A 20151-nucleotide genomic window follows, 5' to 3' on the forward strand; every position below is an offset into this window, starting at 1 on the left:
TGCCGAATGATAGAATCGTTAGTCCAAATTACAAAAAAACAATTTTGAACTCATTCAACAGGCAATTGCTTGGTCACCTATGGAAAACTACATCCTTGACCTACAGCTTTTTAATGTCATATTTCACATCAAATATGAAATAAAAAAACAAATGTTTTTAAGCGTTCTACTGCATGACACAATATTTTATATCATAGTGCAACAGTGACCGAATACCCTTACCAAAAAAACAGGCTTCTGGCAAACAGTTGTGGCAAACCTTTGGCAAATCTGCATCAAGTTGTGTGGCAAATTGCTGAGGTAAAATTGTGAACTTCTGGCAAACTTGTAGCGAACATTCTGTTTGCTGCAAACTCAGTATGAATATGCAAATTAGATCAGGTTTTTGGTTACTGTGTGTTAAACATTGAAATGTATTCACATAAACAAAATCACAACTTTAAATGAACTTACTTCACAGAGAAAAAAACTAAACATGCTAAATGTAGTAAATATACTTAACATGTATTCAACATCAACAGATAAAACAAGTCCAATACAACTTGAAATAAATCAGCATGCTAATGAAGAAAAGAGAAGACTGCATATTTCCCAAATAAATTGTTTATTTAATATTTTTATTGATCTACAACATTTATGAGTGAGAGAAATGGGAACACTATGGGGATGATGACCTTAGGATGTTTAAAGGGACAACTACATAATTATTTACATGAGCCAAGTGATAACTGAGCAATAGATTTCAACCAATGGAAGTTTAAAAAGATAATTAAAAATGTTTTATTAATTAAAACAACAAAAACGAAATCAAACACAGTTCAGAACTATGCCCTTTTTTTTGAGTGAACTTTGGAGATGGTGGCCCTGTGGAAGTCCTTCGTCCCAAAGGTTGTTGAATGCATGCACTGAAACAATCAGAAAACAAAACAAAACTAAGACACTGAAAACAATTACTGAACTCGTGGCATTTAAAAAGGTAGAAATTGAGCTATGCCTAATATGACGAATCATATTATTTTTCCAAAATTGATTATTGTTACTCTAAAAACATTGGGTTCAAAATAACCCAATTTTGGTAGTTTTGACAAACCAGTGCTTGGTCTATATTGAACAAACACAGCATTGGGTTAATTCAAACCAGCAGGTTTGGGTTGTGCTTCTAACCCAGTGCCTTGGGTTGAGTGCTTGACCCAACTGCTGGGTAAATTAGACAACAGGACATTCGTAAAGTACTCAGACCCCTTCACTTTTTCCACATTTTATTATGTTACAGCCTTATTCTAAAATGGATTAAATCGTTTTTGCCCCTCATCAATCTACACACAATGCCCCATAATGAAAAGCAAAAACAGGTTTTTTGAAATCTTTGCAAATGTATAAAATAAACTGTAATATCACGTTTACATAAGTATTCAGACCCTTTACTCAGTACTTTGTTGAAGCACTTTTGGCAGCGATTACAGCCTAGACTTCTTAGGTATGACGCTACAAGCTCTGTTCGTGGAGTTTCTCTCATTCTTCTCTGCAGATCCTCTCAAGCTCTGTCAGGTTGGATGGGGAGCATCACTGCACAGCTATTTTCAGGTCTCTCCAGAGATGTTCGATTAGGTTCAAGTCTGGGCTACTCAAGGACATTCAGAGACTTGTCCCGAAGCCACTCCTGCGTTGCCTTGGCTGTGTGCTTAGGGTTGTTGCCTTGTTGGAAGGTGAACCTTCGCCCAAGTCTGAGGTCCTGAGCACCCTGGAGCAGGTTTACATCAAGGATCTCTCTGTACTTCACTCTGTTAATCATTCCCTCCATCCTGACTGGTCTTACAGTCCCTGCCGCTGAAAAACATCCCCACAGCATGATGCTGCCACCACCATGCTTCACCGCAGAGATGGTATTGGCCAGGTGATGAGCGGTGCCTGGTTTCCTCCAGATCTGACGCTTGGCATTCAGGCCAAAGAGTTCAATCTTGGTTTCATCAGACCAGAGAATCTTGTTTCTCATGGTCAGAGTCCTTTAGGTCCCTTTTAGCAAACTCCAAGCGGGCTATCATGTGTCTTTTACTGAGGAGTGGCTTCCGTCTGGCCACTCTACCATAAAGGTTTGACTGGTGGAGTGCTGCAGAGATGGTTGTCCTTCTGGACCATTGGTGTCTTGGTCACCTCCCTGACCAAGACCCTTATCCCCCAATTGCTCAGTTTGGCCGGGCGGCCAGTTCTAGGAAGAGTCTTGGTGGTTCCAAACTTCTATTTAAGAATGATGGAGGACACTGTTCTTTGGGACCTTCTATGCTCCAGCCATTTTTTGGTACCCTTTCCCAGATCTGTGCCTCCACACAACCCTGTCTCTGAGCTCTACGTACAATTCCTTTGACCTCATGGCTTGGTTTTTGCTCTGACGGCACCGGAGAAGATGACTGACGTTTTACGTGCGCCTAACCGATTGTGTTTTTCTGTTCACTTTTTTGCGTTGTGATGTATCTTTTTTCTTTTTACATATTTTGTACATAATGTTGCTGCTACCGTCTCTTATGACTGAAAATAACTTCTGGACATCAGAACAGCGATTACTCTGGCAGATGCTTTTTTTTCTTCCTTTAATGTGTCTGACAAACCCAACATGAACGACATACTGCTTTCCGGGAACAGGCCCAAATCACGGTCATTTGCGTGAAGAGATGACGGACAAAAAGAGGACAGAGGTCGGGCTGCCTTCTGAGAATTTATAGGCGATCGAATAAACCCCCATTGCCTTCTGTTACTTCTAGCTAACATGCAATCTTTGGAAAATAAAATTGACGACCTACGAGGAAGATTAAACTACCAACGGGACATTAAAAACGAATATCTTATGCTTCACGGAGTCGTGGCTGAACGACGACATTATTAGCTGGCTGGTTATATGCTGTATCGGCAGGATAGAACAGCGGCGTCTGGTAAAACAAGGGGTGGCGGATTATGCATATATGTAAACAACAGCTGGTGTATGACATCTAAGGAAGTCTCGAGGTTTTGCTCGCCTGAGGTAGAGTACCTCATGATAAGCTGTAGACCACACTATCTACCTAGAGAGTTTTCATCTGTATTTTTTGTAGCTGTCTACATACCACCACAGACCGATCCTGGCACTAAGACCTCACTCAATGAGCTGTATTCCGCCATAAGCAAACAGTAAAACGCTCATCCAGAGGCAGCGCTCCTAGTGGCCGGGGTCTTTAATGCAGGGAAACTTAAATCTGCTTTACCTAATTTCTATCAGCATGTTAAATGTGCAACCAGAGGGACAAAAAACTCTGGACCATCTTTACTCCACACCGAGACACCTACAAAGCTCTCCCTCGCCTTCCATTTGGCAAATCTGACCATAATTCTATCCTCCTGATTCCTGCTTACAAGCAAAAATTAAAGCAGGAAGCACCAGTGACTCGGTCAATAAAAAAAGTGGTCAGATGAAGTATATGCTAAACTCCAGGACTGTTTTGCTAGCACAGACTGGAATATGTTCCGGGATTCTTCCGATAGCATTAAGGAGTACACCACTTCAGTCACTGGCTTTATCAATAAGTGCACCGAGGACGCCGCTCCCACAGTGATCGTACGTACATACCCCAACCAGAAGCCATGGATTACAGGCAACATCTGCACTGAGCTAAAGTCTGGACCAGCCGATTTCAGGGAGCGGGACTCTAACCCGGAAGCTTATAAGAAATCCAGCTATGTCCTCCGACGAACCATCAAACAGGCAAAGTGTCAATAGGACTAAGATTGAATTGTACTACACCGGCTCCGACGCTTGTCAGATGTGGCAGGGCCTGCAAACCATTACAGACTACAAAGGGAAGCACAGCCGAGAGCTGCCCAGTGACACGAGCCTACCAGACGAACTAAACTACTATTATGCTCGCTTCGAGGAAAATAACACTGAAACATGCATGAGAGCACCAGCTGTTCCCGGATGACTGTGTGATCACGCTTAGGGTTGCAAAGGGTCAGAAACTTTCCGCTAAATTTCTAGAAGTTAAGCCCAGGAATGTTGCTTAAATTCATCAAAAAGAATTGCTTATAACAGTGAATCTTTTTTGTGGGATACACATAAGGCAATTCTAGGTCTTGTGGCATATATTGGTTAAACTATCCCCGATTCAATGGTATTGCAACCCTCTGCATGCACAGTGTATTCTTCCATCACATGTTCAGTGCACTCTTACATCACATGTACAGCTGATTCTCAAGATCTTGCACACTAATGAGATGCTATTGAGCCCACAGGACTACATGTTTTCTGGTAAGTTTTGATTACAATACTGGGTGGGGAGAATATATTTTATATGACATACATGATTTTTTGTTAACTAGTAAATAGTAGCCTACAGCAAAGTGTGTTTAAATAATTTCTAACTTGTTAATTAACCATTTCTGCTAGTTAGTTTTTGCTACCATGTGGGTAATAGCTTGTTGAGCCTGCTAACTGAGGAGTGCTAATTCACCTGTTTCCATACATGTTTAATTTTAAAACATTTATCTTACAAAGGAGTTGTTTAATCTAACTGTTTAACTATTTATCTGAACATGGAGTTGTATGTTTTTTTTTTTACAATTATTTTTCCTAATCTTTACAGGAAAATACTAAGGGCACTGTCTGATGTGTGGAGACATTTCACTGCAGCTAATATAGATGGAAAAGCTGTGTACATTTGCAAATACTGTGCCAAATCTTTTGTGAAGAATGCAACAAAGATGCAAATCATAGAGAAAGCAGACTGTATTGCAATCATCTCTGATGGGTGGTGGAATGTTCGTGGGAATAATTAACTATATCATCTCTACCCCTCAAACAGTATTCTACAAGAGCACAGACACAAGGAACAACAGACACACCAGTCTCTACATTGCAGATGAGCTGAAGGCAGTCATCAATGACCTTGGACCACAGAAGGTATTTACACTGGTGACAGAGAATGCTGCAAACATGAAGGATGCTTGGTCTAAAGTGGAGGAGTCCTACCCTCACATTATTACACCCATTGGCTGAAATACATCAAAAAGCGTGAAGACTTCTGCCTGAAGCCCATACACGCTGCAGCGTACATGTTCGACCCCTGGCAAGAGCATCCTGTCTGGTGCAGAGATCAATAAGGCCTATGGTGTCATCCCTATCGTGTCTCGCCACCTTGGCCTGGATGAGAGCAAGATTCTTGGCAGTCTGGTGGAGTACACTACCAAGCAAGGGCTTTGGGATGGAGATGCAATATGGCAGTCGTGCCAACATATCTCATCAGCCACCTGGTGTAAGGGACTGCGGATCTGAGGCTCTTTCCCCTCCATCATCCTCCAAATCCCACCAACATCAGCTGCCTCAGAGCGCAACTGGTTCTTGTTTGGGAACACACACACCAAAGCACACAACAGACTGACCAATACAAGGGTTGAAAAATTGGTGGCCATCTGGGCAAATTTGAGGCTTTTTGAGCCTGACGACGAGCCATCTTCAACAAGGTTGGAAAGTGACAGTGAAGATGAGGCCTCAGAGTCTGAGGTTCAAGAGGTGGACATTGAGGAGGTCCAGGGAGAAGACATGGAAGCATGAGAGGAAGACAACCAAAGCTTTAGATTCTAGACTATAGTTTTACAGATGTATATTGAAAACGTTTTTGGGGGATGCGATGGATCATTCAATATTCCCTTTCTTTTTGTTGTTCAGTGAAATCCTCCCATGTGAAAAGTCAACTCAATTAAAGTTCAATTTGTAACTAAATGTTTTTTTTTTATTTCTATTGGAAGGATTTGATCATTTGCAATTATGTATACTTATGATAATGTAAAAAGTTTATGTTTCTGTCTCCATATTATATGGTAAAAATATCCAATGTAAAAAAACATCTACATTTAAATGGTATTAATATTAATTCCCATAAATTCCCATTAATTCCCACGGAAAGTTTCCACCTCTGAATCATCCCTAAAATGTGCAACCCTAATCACGCTCTACGCAGCCGATGTAAGACCTTTAAACAGGTCAACATTCACAAGGTCGCAGGGCCAGACGGATTACCAGGACGTGTACTTCGAGCATGCGCTGACCAACTGGCAAGTGTCCTCACTGACATTTTCAACCGCTCCCTGTCAGAGTCTGTAATACCAACATGTTTCAAGCAGACCACCATAGTCCCTGTGCCCAAGAACACCAAGGTAACCTGCCTAAATGACTACCGACCTGTAGCACTCACATCTGTAGCCATGAAGTGCTTTGAAAGGCTAGTCATGGTTCACATCAACACCATTATCCCAGCAAACCTAGACCCACTCCAATTTGCATACCGCCCTAACAGATCCACAGATGATGCAATCTCTGTTGCACTCAACACTGCCCTTTCCCACCTGGACAAAGGAACACCTATGTGAGAATGCTATTCATTGACTACAGCTCAGCGTTCAACATCATAGAGCCCTCAAAGCTCATCAATAAGCTAAGGACTCTGGGACTAAACACCTCCCTCTGCAAATGGATCCTGGACTTCCTGACGGGCCGCCCCCAGGTGGTAAGGGTAGGTAAAAACACATCCGCCACGCTGATCCTCAACACAGGGGCCCCTCAGGGGTGCGTGCTCAGTCCCCTCCTGTACTCCCTGTTCACTCATGACTGCACGGCCAGGCACGACTCCAACACCATCATTAAGTTTGCCGATGACACAACAGTGGTAGGCCTGATCACCGACAATGACGAGACAGCCTATAGGGAGGTTAGAGACCTGGCCGTGTGGTGCCAGGACAACAACCTCTCCCTCAACGTGATCAAGACAAAGGAGATGATTGTGGACTACAGGAAAAGGAGGACCGAGTACACCCCCATTCTCATCGATGGTGCTATAGTGGTGCGGGTTGAGAGCTTCAAGTTCCTTGGTGTCCACATCACTAACAAACTAACATGGTCCAAGCACACCAAGACAATCGTGAAGAGGGCACGACAAAACCTATTCCCCCTCAGTAGACTGAAAAGATTTGTGATCCTCAAAAGGTTCTACAGCTGCACCATCGAGAGCATCCTGACTGGTTGCATCACTGCCTGGAATGGCAACTGCTCGGCCTCCGACCGCAAGGCACTACAGAGGGCAGTGCGTACTGCCCAGTACATCACTGGGGCCAAGCTTCCTGCCATCCAGGACATCTATGCCAGGCGGTGTCAGAGGAGGGGCCTAAAAATTGTCAAAGACTCCAGCCACCCTAGTCATAGATTGTTCTCTCTGCTACCACACGGAAAACGGTACCGGAGCGCCAAGTCTAGGTCCAAGAGGCTTATAAACAGCTTCTACCCCCAAGCCATAAGACTCCTGAACATCTAATCAAATGGCTACCCAGACTATTTGCATTGCACCCCCCCCCCCCCCCCTTTACACCGCTGCTACCCTGTTATTATCTATGCACAGTCACTTTAATAACTCTACATGTACAAATTACCTCAATTACCTTGACTAACTGGTGCCCTCGCACATTGACTCTGTACCGGTCCCCTGTATATAGTCTCGCTATTGTTATTTTACTGCTGCTCTTTAACTACTTGTTACTTTATTTCTTATTCATATTTTTTAAACTGCATTGTTGGTTAAACTGCACCAAACACTGTTGTATTCGGCACATGTGACTAATCAAATTTGATTTGATCTGTGGGACCTTATATAGACAGGTGTGTGCCTTTCCAAATCATGTCAAATAGACTCCAATCAAGTTGTAAAAACATCGCAAGGATGATCAATGTAATCAGGATGCACCAGAGGTCAATTTCAAGTCTCATATAAAAAGGGTCTGAATACTTATGTATATAAGGTATTTCATTTTTTTATTTGTAATACATTTGCAAAAATATCTAAAAACCTGTTTTCACTAGGTCATCATGGGGTATTGTGTGTAGATTGATAAGGGGGAAAAAATGTTTTATCCATTTACGAATAAGGCTGTAACATAACAAAATGTGTCAAAAGTGAAGGGGTTCGAATACTTTCCGATTGCACTGTATATAGCTGGATTAAAACAACCCAGTGTGTTGGGTTGTGACATAAATCCAGCACATTGGGTTGGGGGCTTGACCCAGCAGCTGGGTAATTTATGTAATCCTTGGGTTATTTTCAGTCATCCTAATTTCAATTTTGTTAGCATATTTTTGCCTTCTCTACCATCCCTTTCCTACATACACAATCGAGATACAATGATGAATTTCAAAAAATTAATTTCTATTGCATGCATTTTAGAACATAATGTACATCACGTCAGAGAATGTACAAGAATATATCAAAATGTTAAATAGCACATTGAAACAAAGCCATATTATCTAAATATGTGTCATTTCACAATATTTCATAAAATAGGATTGATTATTATAATTGATTTATATTATTTCATGAACCAAACAGTCCAAACATCAGACTAAAGCCTTAGCTGAACTTAATGTGCACACTCAGATTGCAATTGGAGAGAAACAAAGCCTGAGTGCCTGTGACACTGTCTGTCTTAAGTGGTTATTAACACATATCTGTCTATCAGACAGTGCCAGAGCTAATCAATAGATTTTCACATTCACGGAGACACTTCGGCTATCTTCGGTGACTGCACACACACACAATTCTGTTTTGTCATATAATAATGGTCTACATTTGGGTCGAGTTAAAGCACTGTTACACAGAACAAGCGTAAAATATTACATTTGAAGGTCTCTTTACTAATGACTCATTACTTAACTGTATATCATTCACAAAGCACTTTTCACAATCCACAAAATGTAATATTTGTATTTAAAATAAATTGTTGTGATAAAATGAAAGCGTACCAGAATGCACTTCAGTAGTTGAACTAAAGGCAAGTGAGCAACATACGGTACTGTAGGCAAAAAGCAGCCACGAATGCATAAAAAGTACATTTAACAAAGCTCTAAATAGTGCCTTAATTCTTGCATCTAGACGTTCCGCTAGCGGAACCCCTAGCCAACAGCATCGCATCGCACGAAATACAAAACCAACTAAAATACCACAATTCAATTTTCTCAAACAATCAACTATTTTACACCATTTTAAAGATAAGACTCTCATTAATCTAACCACATTGTCCGATTTCAAAAAGGCTTTACAGCGAAAGCAAAACAGATTATGTCAGGAGAATACCCAGCCAAAAATAGTCACACAGCCATTTTCAAAGCAAGCATATATGTCACAAACCCCAAACCACAGCTAAATGCAGCACTAACCTTTGATGATCTTCATCAGATGACACTCCTAGGACATTATGTTATACAATACATGCATGTTTTGTTCAATCAAGTACATATTTATATCAAAAACCAGCTTTTTACATTAGCATGTGATGTTCAGAACTAGCATACCCACCGAAAACTTCCGGTGAATTTACTAAATTACTCATGATAAATGTTGACAAAATACATAAATTATTTTAAGAATTATATTTACAGAACTCCTTTATGCAGTCGCTATGTCCGATTTTAAAATAGCTTTTCAGCGAAAGCACATTTTGCAATATTCTGAGTACATTGCTCGGCCATCAAGGCTAGCTATTCAGACCCGCCAACGTCGGGGCAGCCTAAACTCAGAATTACTATTAGAAAAATTGGATTACCTTTGCTGTTCTTCGTCAGAATGCACTCCCAGGACTTCTACTTCAACAACAAATGTTGTTTTGGTTCCAAATAATCCATAGTTATATCCAAATACCTCTGTTTTGTTTGTGCGTTCAGGTCACTATCCAAAGTGTAACGCGCGAGCGCATTTCGTGACAAAAAAATTCAAAATATTCCATTACCGTACTTAGAAGCATGTCAAACACTGTTTAAAATCAATTTTTATGGAATTTTTCTCGTAAAATAGCAATAATATTCCAACTGGGCAACGTTGTATTCATTCAAAGAGTGAAAGAAAAAAAATGGTGAGGTCTCGTGAACGTGCACTGTCCCCAGGAAGTCCACTGACAAACAGAGCTCCTATACTTTGAGACAGCAGACTCCCCAATCCACTTTCTGGCGGCTTTAGAGAGCCAATGGAAGCCTTAGAAAGTGTCACGTAACAGCACAGATACTGTAATTTCGATAGAGAGGCAACAGAAGGACCACAAATTGTCAGACAGGGCACTTCCTGCTTGGAATCTTCTCAGGGTTTTGCCTGCCATATGAGTTCTGTTATACTCACAGACACCATTCAAACAGTTTTAGAAACTTCAGAATGTTTTCTACCCAAATCTACTAATAATATGCATATTCTCGTTTCTGGGCAAGAGTAGTAACCAGTTTAAATCGGGTAGGTTTTTTATCCGGACGTGAAAATACTGCCCCCTATCCCAAACAGGTTAATAGCATATTAGCATTGGAATGAGAAACTCATGGCTCAGCCATCCATTGATCTATTAATTCATAGGAACACTGAGGGCTGTGGTTCCTGCTATCCCTTCTCAGACTATATACAAGAGCAGATACTTATCCACTATTGTTCAGTGGAAAAAAAAATATTTTTGCAACAATCTAACTGTGGGGGATTCTGTGTCTTGCTGCTGATCCACAGTGGTCTATAGGAATTCCCATGCTGGCGCACAGTGGGAAAGTTGATATCAAACACATAATAGGACTTGAAGCCCACATCCAGTGCCCCAAGCAGTGTACTTTGCTCCAATGCTGGTCCACTAATGACTGTAAACCCCTGTGAGCAGTCCCCAAGAGCCAACACAAATGGGTAGGGTCTGGTCACCTCTGCCTGGTGGAGGTACTCAACCATGTTGGACCCAACCTATTAGAGAAATCTTTTGATTTTAGAGTATGAGAACTTGTGCAAAGCATGGAGGCACACTGACAATGCCCTCACACACACTGTATTTTGTATATTTTATAGTCCATTTACATCAATCAACACCCAATCCCTACATCTTCCATTCATTTGGGGCTGGGGCTCATAGGTTAATTTTCACAACACTAACCACATTTCCATCCAACCATTTCATGCGGATGAATTACCTGACGCATGGGAAAAGTCACGACCGGGCTGATGGAAACATGAAGTGCCGGAACAATTTTATAAATGCCTACAGACTATTTGTTCGTTCGACATGGTGGGATCTTTTTGTGTCGTTAAAATGAATTGTGAGAAATGGTGGTGGAAACTCCTTTATGGGAAAATATTGATATAATAAACATCATATCGAAGTAAACTTGGAGTCACGCGATGATAAGGTGTGTGGTCCCCCCATTACGACTCAGGAAAGCATGCAGTTTATTAAACTACAGATTAAGTAAATTATATAAACTTCACAGGGTGGTGAATGTGCAAGATGAAGAGCTTGATGCTCCTTTCCAATAAATATTGAGGGTCTTATTCTGGTGACATGATGATAGATGCTTGGCTCCTGTTTGACAAATAAAAAATAATATTGCTCTTATCCATAATAATCTCATAATGTAGGTAGCCTACCCCCACTGTGTGTGCGAGCTGTTGGCTAGAGGGCATGTGCCAAGACCAGAGTGGGCACATTTGGTATATATTTTATATTTTATTTTTATTTCACCTTTATTTAACCAGGTAGGCTAGTTGAGAACAAGTTCTTATTTACAGCTGCGACCTGGCCAAGATAAAGCAAAGCAGTTCGACACATACAACAACACAGAGTTACACATGGAATAAACAAACATACAGTCAATAATACAGTAGAAAAAGATTATATACAGTGTGTGCAAATGAGGTAGGATAAGGGAGGTAAGGCAATAAATAGGCCATGGTGGCGAAGTAATTACAATATAGCAATTAAACATTGGAATGGTAGATGTGCAGAAGATGAATGTGCAAGTAGAGATACTGAGGTGCAAAGGAGCAAGATAAATAAATACAGTATGGGGATAAGGATGGGCTATTTACAGATGGGCTATGTACAGGTGCAGTGATCTATGAGCTGCTCTGACAGCTGGGGCTTAAAGCTAGTGAGGGAGATATGAGTCTCCAGCTTCAGTGATTTTTTGCAGGTCGTTCCAGTCATTGGCAGCAGAGAACTGGAAGGAAAGGCGGCCAAATTTAAGAATTGGCTTTGGCAGTGACCAGTGAGATATACCTGCTGGAGCGCGTGCTACGGGTGGGTGCTGCTATGGTGACCAGTGAGCTGAGATAAGGCGGGGCTTTACCTAGCAGAGACTTGTAGATGACCTGGAGCCAGTGGGTTTGGCGACGAGTATGAAGCGAGGGCCAGCCAACGAGAGCGTACAGGTCGCAGTGGTGGGTAGTATATGGGGCTTTGGTGACAAAACGGATGGGAAAATGATAGACTGCATCCAATTTGTTGAGTAGTGTTGGAGGCTATTTTGTAAATGACATCGCCAAAGTCGAGGATCGGTAGGATGGTCAGTTTTACGAGGGTATGTTTGGCAGCATGAGTGAAGGATGCTTTGTTGCGATATAGGAAGCCAATTCTAGATTTAATTTTGGATTGGAGATGCTTAATGCGAGTCTGGAAGGAAAGTTTACAGTCTAGCCAGACACCTAGGTATTTGTAGTTGTCCACATTTTCTAAGTCACAACCGTCCAGAGTAGTGATGCTGGACGGGCGGGCAGGTGTGGGCAGCGATCGGTTGAAGAGCATGCATTTAGTTTTACTTGCATTTAAGAGCAGTTGGAGGCCACGGAAGGAGAGTTGTATGGCATTGAATCTCGTCTGGAGGTTAGTTAACACAGTGTCCAAAGAAGGGCCAGAGGTATACAGAATGGTGTCGTCTGCGTAGAGGTGGATGAGAGAATCACCAAAAGCAAGAGCGACATCATTAATGTATACAGAGAGAAGAGTCGGCCCGAGAATTGAACCCTGTGGCACCCCCATAGAGACTGCCAGAGGTCCAGACAACAGGCCATCCGATTTGACACACTGAACTCTATCAGAGAAGTAGTTGGTGAACCAGGCAAGGCAATCATTTGAGAAACCAAGGCTGTTGAGTCTGCCGATAAGAATGTGGTGATTGACAGAGTCGAAAGCCTTGGCCAGGTCGATGAATACGGCTGCACAGTAATGTCTCTTATCGATGGCGGTTATGATATCGTTTAGGACCTTAAGCATGGCTGAGGTGCACCCATGACCAGCTCTGAAACCAGATTGCATAGCGGAGAAGGTACGGTGGGATTCAAAATGGTCGATAATCTGTTTGTTAACTTGGCTTTCGAAGACGTTAGAAAGGCAGGGTAGGATAGATATAGGTCTGTAGCAGTTTGGGTCTAGAGTGTCTCCCCCTTTGAAGAGGGGGATGACCGCGGCAGATTTCCAATCTTTGGGAATCTCAGACGATACGAAAGAGAGGTTGAACAGGCTAGGGGTTGCAACAGGGGTTGCAACAATTTCGGAAGATCATTTTAGAAAGAGAGGGTCCAGATTGTGTAGCCCGGCTGATTTGTAGGGATCCAGATTTTGCAGCTCTTTCAGAACATCAGCTATCTGGATTTGGGTGAAGGAGAAATGGGGGAGGCTTGGGCAAGTTGCTGTGGGGGGTGCAGGGCTGTTGACCGGGGTAGGGGTAGCCAGGTGGAAAGCATGGCCAGCCGTAGAAAAATGCTTACTGAAATTCTTAATTATAGTGGATTTATTGGTGGTGACAGTGTTTCCTAGCCTCAGTGCAGTGGGCTGCTGGGAGGAGGTGATCTTATTCTCCATGGACTTTACAGTGTCCCAGAACAATTTTGAGTTTGTGCTACAGGATGCACATTTTTTGAATGGGGCATGCTTATTTAAGATGGTGAGGAAGGCACTTTTAAAGAATAACCAGGCATCCTCTACTGACGGGATGAGGTCAATATCCTTCCAGGATACCCTGGCCAGGTCGATTAGAAAGGCCTGCTTGCTGAAGTGTTTTAGGGAGCGTTTGACAGTGATGAGGGGTGGTCCACGGGAGGGGTGCGTCACTTGAGTGGGTTGAGTCACTGACGTGGTCTTCCTGTCTGGGTTGTCCCCCCCCTCCCCCCCTCCTTGGTTTGTGCCGTGGCGGAGCTCTTTGTGGGCTATACTCGGCCTTGTCTTAGGACGGTAAGTTGGTGGTTGGAGACATCCCTCTAGTGGTGTGGGGGCTGTGCTTTGGCAAAGTGGGTGGGGTTATATCCTGCCTGTTTGGCCCTGTCCGGGGGTATCATCGGATGGGGCCACAGTGTCTTCTGATCCCTCCTGTCTCAGCCTCCAGTATTTATGCTGCAGTAGTTTATGTGTCGGGGGGCTAGGGTCAGTCTGTTACATCTGGAGTATTTCTCTTGTCTTATCCGGTGTCCTGTGTGAATTTAAATATGCTCTCTCTAATTCTCTCTTTCTTTCTCTCGGAGGACCTGAGCCCTAGGACCATGCCTCAGGACTACCTGGCATGATTACTCCTTGCTGTTCCCAGTCCACCTGGCCGTGCTGCTGCTCCAGTTTCAACTGTTCTGCCTGCGGCTATGGAACCCTGACCTGTTCACCGGACGTGCTTGTTGCACCCTCGACAATTACTATGATTATTATTATTTGACCATGCTGGTCATTTATGAACATTTTAACATCTTGACCATGTTCTGTTATAATATCCACCCGGCACAGCCAGAAGAGAACTGGCCACCCCTCATAGCCTGGTTCCTCTCTAGGTTTCTTTCTAGGTTTTTGGCCTTTCTAGGGAGTTTTTCCTAGGGAGTTTTTCCTAGCCACCATGCTTCTTTCACATGCATTGCTTGCTGTTTGGGGTTTTAGGCTGGGTTTCTGTACAGCACTTTGAGATATCAGCTGATGTACGAAGGGCTATATAAATAAATTTGATTTGGTCGTTTGACTGCAGAACCATTACGGATGCAGGCAATGAGGCAGTGATCGCTGAGATCTTGGTTGAAAACAGCAGAGGTGTATTTGGAGGGCAAGTTGGTTAGGATGATATCTATGAGGGTGCCCGTGTTTACGGATTTGGGGTTGTACCTGGTGGGTTCCTTGATCATTTGTGTGAGATTGAGGGCATCTAGCTTAGATTGTAGGATGGCCGGGGTGTTAAGCATGTCCCAGTTTACGTCACCTAGCAGCACGAGCTCTGAAGATAGATGGGGGGCAATCAATTCACATATGGTGTCCGGGGCACAGCTGGGGGCAGAGGGTGGTCTATAGCAAGCGGCAACGGTGAGAGACTTGTTTCTGGAAAGGTGGATTTTTAAAAGTAGAAGCTCAAATTGTTTGGGTACAGACTTGGATAGTAAGACAGAACTCTGCAGGCTATCTCTGTAGTAGATTGCAACCCCGCCCCCTTTGGCAGTTATATCTTGTCGGAAAATGTTATAGTTAGGGATGGAAATTTCAGGGTTTGTATGCAACAGTTTGTCACAAAACCATCAGTACAGTTGAAAATGCGATGGAAATCCATTTCACTTGCATCTTTTTATTTGGTACATTTAACGGCAAAAGTAATTTACGTGCACTATGTCATCACACAGTCTTTTATCCACAAAAAGTCTGTTTGCTGGAAACATCTCCGGTGAGAAAATGTGCATATTGTTTAATGCAGATTTGAGAATATTCGCATGAAAATCTGTCGCAAATGGGATGGAAACCTTCCTAATGTCTTGGAGTGTGCAGTTATGCGTTGCAGATTTTGGAATGGTGTTCCTTTCATTCAAGGTTTACAAAATGCCATCATCTAATTTACTCATCAATCTCCCTTTGCCTATGCACTATTTAAACTTACAGGCTGCAAGTCAATGAAGGACTTTCTGGTCTCATTGAAGCTGGGTCGGAATGTCTTCCTGCCTATCTTGTAGACTGGTGTTGGGAGGACCACTAATAGTCTTAAAGTGACGTCTTCAAGTGACGTCACCTTGTGTATCTGGAGAGATGAATGTTTAGTGAATAACTTGATTATAACTGAGCATCTGAGGCACCACCAGCAGGGTCATTTCAAACAATACTTGCACTTTGAAGAGAAAATCTTGGGCCTGCTTCTCTCTGGACTGGCGAAGCAAAGTTTTTTTGTCCTTGAAGACTGTGATCCAGTTATCAGTGAGTTTCCACAAGCAGTCCAGGTTTAAAATGTAGAAGTCCTGAGCAATCTGTAGTAAAGCAAACAATAAAAAAAAAAATATTATTTGATTTTACTTTGTTTTTTTACAAACAAAAACATACATTGTCAAAAACAATAGACAACCTACATTTACATACTGTACATATCCACAAACCTTAATGACATCACACTTGCTCAGATCCACATGTTCCCACCGTATTCACACCCACTGCTGTTTCTAATGCTTGTGAGACTCTGCACCATACTACTTAAAATTGTGTTATTTTGTTGACAAACAATTACTTTTCCATTGCAGTCAATCACTAGTCAATCACTAGTCTGACTAACACCTAATTCTTGAAGTCCTCCTGATTTCAGAGTCTGGAATGGCTCTTTGACTGTCTTGGCCCCATTCTGTCTGGTCCACTGAGCCCTCTGGATCGCAGTCTCCTTCATGTTCCTGGTTTGCAGGCCAGATTTTGTTCAGTCACTTGGTCATCTGGGATGCCCTCTCACATTTGACTCTGTTGTGAGCAGAAAGAATTTAATTAATTAGAAATTTCTTTTAACAATCCGTTTTCAAAATGGACAAATCTTTCAGCGCCCGGGGAGCAGTTGTTGTTGGGGGTTAACTGCCTTGCTCAAGGGTAGAATGGCAGATTTTTCCACCTTGCTGGCTCTGGGATCTGAACCAGCGACCTATCAGTTATTGGCCCAACACTCTTAACCACTAGGCTTAACTGCTAGGGTGGAGATTTTAAGGGATAGTTTCACCAACATTTCTAAATTAAATACTTTGAGGGAAGCCAGGTCAAATGGTTGAACAAAGGCAAGGGAGTGAGGAAAGAGCAAAATGTGTAGGAGCAGCAGTAGTTTTGAGCTTAGAAAGGCAGGCCAGTATTCAAACCCCCCAAGCTGCCTGCAAGGAAATCTGCAGGGAGCGATCTGTCAGCCAGAGGGTTACCAGTACAATATCGCTGTATACTACCTACTGCTGTTGTTCCCTTGAGCAAGGAACTTTACCCCTAAGTGCCCATGAGCTGCTCACAGCCTGTAATGTGTGTGTTGTGTGTCAGGTTGGTCACTGTGACAGAATATCTGTACAAATGACCATTAAATCAAGTACGGTAAAATGAAGGCCAGACTATCTATGGTAGCTGTACATGTAGTCACAAGGTTCTAAGAGGCTCTGGTGAAGTTAAATCTTTCAAGTTTCCATTAAGGTTGCACTATTGGCTATCGATGACAATGTTGAAGAAGTAGATGCTGTTTTTCACAGGGTCAATGAAAATCAGTGTTTGAAAATCAGCTCTGTCCCTACTCTCAAAAAATAATTTCTCAGTTTTACTTATCCTCAAAGTTTGGAATCAAAGAGGTCAGGTTCCACTTATCCAGTGTATCTTTACAAAGCTGTCCATTCATTGGCCTTAACCTCTGCATTTAAGTATATAAATAAATACATGTTAGAAACATAGCTAGCTAGACTAAATTGGCTACAACAAATTTAAGATTAACTCTTTTTTTTAACCTTTATTATTTAACTAGGCAAGTCAGTTAAGAACAAATTCTTATTTTCAATGAAGGCCTAGGAACAGTGGGTTAACTGCCTTGTTCAGGTGCAGAACAACAGATTTGTACTTTGTCAGCTTGGGGATTTGAACTGGCAACCTTTCGGTTACTAGTCCAACGCTCTAACCACTAGGCTACCCTGCCACTCCAGGGTAGCCTCTCTTAGCTAGCTAACAGGAATTGCATCGATCCTCCTCAACTTCATGTCTGATTAAAGCTGCAACTGTCAGAAACCATTGAAAACCAATACAGTAACACTAGCTAACTCAATCAATCACCATGCAAGCATGAGATAAGCCTGCCAAATAGCTTGGTTAAATTAACCCAGATGGAGAAGTAAAATCTAGCTATGGTAATTTAGCTAGCCAGCTAACTTAACTAACTCTAGCTAACAAGTGAAACCGTGTCCAAGACAGTCCTGAAGAATTGACAGACTTAGCTAGCTAACTTTAGCTAGCTACCGTTACAGACACTGACATAGTTAGTTAGCTAGCTAGCCAAACAGCGACAAAAAAACATACATTTTATTACATTCCACAATAACACTTCCGTAAACTAGAGTTGCAAGCATGCTCGCGAGGCTAATGCGCAAGCTAACGTTAGTTAGGTACCTTATTATGATAGGACAACCTATTTTACCTGAAGGACCATCAAATTCATAATTTGCAATGGTTTTCAGTCAACCAAAAACATTTAGTCTGTCGAAATAACTTTAGCCGTTTTCCACTCGTCAGTCACTCAGTCGCGTTAGAACTAGAATACTTGCAAGTATTCTGGTGGATTTCACACGCTGGTGGCGTGAGAATTAACCCACTGGCTCGGTCAAATATCGATAACACAGCACCAAGAACCCAACCTTGCTGTATTTACAGAAAACAACCCATCTATTGACCCAATGCCAGCAACCCAGCAATTGGGTCATCCAAACAACCCAACATTTTAGAGTGTAACTTACCTCTCAAAGTCATGCATGCAAGAAGCCTTTACCTGTCTGGTGCACACATATTTCTCTGCCCTCAGTTTGATTGAAGGTCTCAATCTGATTTTTGCCACGTAACTGATTGCATCTAGAAATAGAGAAGGAACGACACATGTTCAAGATAGTGATGGGCATTCCATCTATTTTCAGTGAGCCGGCTCGTTCGACTCAGCTCACCAAAAAGAGCCGTCTCTTTTGGCTCCCAAATGGCTCTTTAAAAAAAATATGTGTGTATTTTTTCAAGTCAAACAGTTTGACTATGATTGGTGTTAAAACAATTCTAATTAAATTATTAAATGAAACCATATTCTACCTTAACCACAATGTATTTAAAACTGCATTGGTTTGTTATGAAAAAGAATGCTATTAAAAATGTGCATTTAAAGTATAGCTTTTTTTAATGTATATAAACAAAGTGCATATAAATGTAACAATTCAAAACTAATACAATCTGAACAACATAATAATAGAATATTGCACCATATCAAAGAAAAATAAATAACAATGTGCAAAACTGCAGCATTCCACTTAAAACATTAAACTGGTCCCTCATTTCTCTTATTTATTGCCATGTTATAACCAGCAGCACACAGCAATGCTGACCATATTTTGCTTTTATGAGAGATTTGCATTCAGTTTCGGTTTCTTCTCTCAGTAATTATGGGTGTCCATCAACTCTGTCACATGTCCTATGGTTACATGTGTTTCTTTCTCTCTGGCGGCTGGCTGTGATTCGCTGCAGACCCTTACACAGGAGTATCATTTTTGAGTCTGGAACATAGCTGAAAAGAGAGGACAGGTTCATGTTTTGTCTACTGATACTACATTCTACTGCTGCTCATATACATATATAATACTGGATTAAATAATGATGTAGTAATAACTGCTTACTGTACCTCCGTCCGCTGATCTCCACAGTGACCTGCTCAAAGGGTTCCAGGACTCTGCACACCTCCTCCACCACCTCCCATTCCTCTTGGGTCAGAGCATCAGCAGGTGCATTGACAATGGCCAGGGTAGAGATGATACTACATGATACTACATGGCATCCTTTGACTCAAGAAACCAATTCAACATATAAAATGTTGAATTCTACCTTGTAGTGCAGTCTTGTATAGGCCTCAGCTCAGACATCCCCATCTGGCGTTGTGTAGACTTTTGTTTTTGAGCACCTACTGTGCTCCTGTGGAAGTATTCCACAGCTGCTTTCACTTTGTCCACAGTGGGCTTCATCACCTTCAGAGCATCTCTTACAATCAGGTTGATTGTGTGGGCAAGACATGGATGATGGGTCCATTTGAACATTTTCATGGCTTTGGTTATGTTAGCTGCATTGTCGCTAACACAACAGACCACTTTTCCATCTACTTCCATCTACTCTCAACAGTTCCTCTGCCAAGTTCTCTGAGGTGTGTCTGTCGCTGAACTCAAAGCAGTCCAGAAGACAGCTAGACATCGAAAAATCTTCAATGAAGTGACATGTAACAGACATGTAAGAAGTGGTTACCCTTGATGTCCATCAGTCAGTGGTAAGGCACACTGCAGTTTTCCTGCTTGGAATTGTGTACATTGGATTTAGACTATTGCTATAATTTCTAAAACCTCTGTG

General features: G+C 42.1%; 1 long non-coding RNA gene across 2 annotated transcripts; it reads right to left on the reverse strand.

Annotated features, from left to right (window-relative positions):
- Positions 1-587: 587 nt before the first annotated feature.
- On the reverse strand, positions 588-18721 carry LOC106563083 (uncharacterized). 2 transcript variants are annotated; one of them, XR_001319176.3, is made up of 4 exons: positions 18519-18721; positions 16298-16518; positions 15683-16043; positions 588-905 (listed from the first exon to the last, which is right to left on the reverse strand). It is a non-coding gene; the product is annotated as an uncharacterized LOC106563083 (long non-coding RNA). The 2 variants fall into 2 exon arrangements; XR_001319175.3 differs by having other exon boundaries at positions 16170-16518.
- Between the last annotated feature and the right edge of the window lie 1430 nt (positions 18722-20151).

This window comes from Salmo salar, chromosome 11, assembly GCF_965601325.2.
Source record: "Salmo salar chromosome 11, fSalSal1, whole genome shotgun sequence".
Taxonomy (NCBI): domain Eukaryota; kingdom Metazoa; phylum Chordata; class Actinopteri; order Salmoniformes; family Salmonidae; genus Salmo; species Salmo salar.